The sequence below is a fragment of the Mus caroli genome, chromosome 9, assembly GCF_900094665.2.
Source record: "Mus caroli chromosome 9, CAROLI_EIJ_v1.1, whole genome shotgun sequence".
NCBI lineage: Eukaryota > Metazoa > Chordata > Mammalia > Rodentia > Muridae > Mus > Mus caroli.
In genome coordinates this window covers 15294912-15297950 of record NC_034578.1, presented here as the reverse complement: position 1 = coordinate 15297950, position 3039 = coordinate 15294912, and the positions used below count along the sequence as shown (strand labels likewise).

At 36.1% G+C, this 3039-nt stretch overlaps 1 pseudogene; it reads left to right on the top strand.

Moving 5' to 3' along the window:
* Nucleotides 1–1279, top strand: LOC110301450 (annotated as a pseudogene).
* Nucleotides 1280–3039: the final 1760 nt, after the last annotated feature.

Genomic DNA, 3039 nt, shown 5'->3' with positions numbered 1-3039 from the left:
ATGCAATCCAGAAATGATTCAACTATTTTAGAATTTCTTCTTCTTGGACTGACTGGTGATGCTCAGCTCCAGTCCCTTATCTTCAGCTTGTTTCTGTGCATATACTTGGTGACTATACTAGGAAACCTGCTCATTATCTTGGCTGTCAGATCTGACCGACACCTATAAACCCCAATGTATTTTTTTCTCTCTGGTCTTTCCATTAATGATATCTGTTTAAGTGCAAACATGGTACCAAATATGCTTGTAAACATGATAACCGAGAATCAAAGTATCACTTACACAGGCTGCCTCACACAAGTTTCGTTTGTTTTGGTTTTCCCTGGAATGGAAAACTGTCTTCTTGCTGTGATTGCCTATGAATGCTATGTGGCTATTTGTCACCCTCTGAGGTACTCTACAATAATGAATCTTTCTTGTTGTGTCCTTGTAAGGAGCCGCCATCACATTCGCCATTACAAGATGGCGCTGATGGCACTGGCACCCGTGTAAACAAATAATCTGCGCATGAGCCAGGGTAGTTTTCCACCCCATGTGCTCTGCCTTCGCCACAACTCAGGTCAATGGGCTGCAGCCAATCAGGGAACGACACGTCCGAGGCGGAGGACAATCCTGAATAAAAGGGATAGGGCTTGGCCATTTCTCTCTCGCTCTCTTCTCCACTGGCTCCTGAAGGGGTAAGCAATAAAGCTTGTGCCGCAGAAGATTCCGGTTGTCCTGAGCGTGTTCTTACCAGGGGGGACAAAAGCGTGGGCAATATGTCCTGATGGTTCTACTTTCTCTTCTCCTTAGCCTTGTGTTTGGTCTTTTGCACACTCTGATGGTTCTTGTCCTTCTGCAGAGATGTCAAAATTCCTCAGTTCTTCAGTGAACTTGCTCAGCTCATCAAGCTTACATGTTCTGATACTCTAATTGATAACATCCTGGTATATATTACACCTTGTATATTTGTTGGAATTCCTATCTCTGGGATAATTTTCTCTTACACTCATGTTTTATCAGCAGTTCTAAGAATGCCATCATCTGGGAGATGATATAAAATATTTTCTACTTGTGGATCTCATCTATGCATTGTTTCCTTTTTTTATGGCACAATTTTTGGGTGTGTATATTAGCTCTTCAGTGACTGACTCTCCTGAAAAGTCTGTAGTGGCTTCAGTTATGTATTCTGTAGTTCCTCATATGTTGAATCCATATGTTTATCTACAGCCTGAGGAATAAGGTCGTGAAACAAGGCCTGAGGAAACTCATCACAAGAGTTGGGGCTCTTTTCTCATGATATTTGAATTCCAAAATTTTCAATTTTTTTAAAACTTTGTAAAACATTCCCTGGAGATTGCAATAAAATGCAATTTGGAGAAGGCATACAGAGAGAAAACAGATGAACAATTTCTGCCTGATTGCTTGGTTAGTAATGCAATGTTGGAAAAGTAGAGTTACTACATATTTAGAGCAAGAACTTAGATTTTACAATGTGTGAGAAGATTACGATGAAATACTCTTGATAAAGAAACATTTTGGAGCAGATATATCTTTAATGCTCTTCATGGTAAGCAATCATGAATGTGGAATAGTGACATTATAACAGTGCTCAGATATGTTTGATAATACAAGTCAATGAAGAAACACTCGGTAAGTAAATTAAACTTATATTAATGTGAATGTTTAGGTTGATTACTTTTATTGTAATGGTCAATAAAATGTTTGAAATTTTAACTTTTTTGATCTTTTAAATTCTACAATATTATTAAGTTATTTTTCTTTTATTGAGTGCAGTTTTTTTTCAATACAGGTAATTCTGATTAGTTCTCCATCCCTCAATTCCTCATATTCCTTTTCAACTCCATTTCAGTACAGATCCACACATTTCCTGTCTCTCATTATCAAATGAACTAGCAGTAAATGAGATGAAAAACCATGAGGAAAGCATATAAAGATCACACCCACAGTCTGTCAACTAACACGCATACACAAAATTGTGAGTTCAAATAATTTGCCAGACTCATTAATTAAATACTTCATATATGGTCTCTAATTGATGAGTCAATATTTTTATAATTATTTTTTCCTGAACAATGGTACTACTCTATATTCTCTCATGTTAACATTGTATACTTTAATCCATGCTGAACTGTAGGAATAAGTGTCTTGAATTCCAATGAGTTATGGGGGGATTTGGGCTGTAAATAAAACAAAAGGAATAGCCCAAAGTTCTTACATAAGATGATGACTTATGTCAAGCAAGCGAAAAGAAATTATATAATATTTATAGGTGTGAATTGGCTAAGACCAGCAGAACACTAAATGAGAAAATGTTGGCAGTATATCTAAAACACAGCTGCTTTGTAATTAATAAGGAAAGCCCAGGGTAAGGAATTGAGTCTTCACTAACCTCATCTTTGAATATTGAGGCATTGACTCCTGCCTCAAAATGACTTTGCCAAGTCAGATCCTAAACATTTCATTTTTTAAATTTTTATTAGGGTTGAAAATCCTGGGTCATTATGGCTTCCCATAGATGTAGAAACAAATTTGTTATGAAAACTTAAATAATATATGTCACAATATTTATATAATCTCTATAATTATAGTCAATATTAATAATGAAGACACATTTAATCTAAGAATGGTAATATTCATGTGTTTACACATGGAATATATACAAACAAACAAAACACAGATACACACAATTTTAATATACTATTACTATGAATGAAAACAAGGGTATTTGACTTCCAAGAATGAAACCTGTTCGTTTTACAGCCATGTTGTTCCCTTTATACATTGTTTCTTTCTCACATATCTATCGAGTTTGCCTGTGAGAATGCACAGTTGTGCAGACATCCTGGTTCTCTTGGCTGCAATCCCCACCTGACACTTTCTTTATCCCCCTATCGTTTTCTGATTGATTCTGCCTATTCACAGCTCCTGGCAAGACAAGACTGCTCTTTCTTTCTTTCTTTCTTTCTTTCTTTCTTTCTTTCTTTCTTTCTTTCTTTCTTTCTTTCTTTCTTTCTTTCTTCCTTCCTTCCTTCCTTC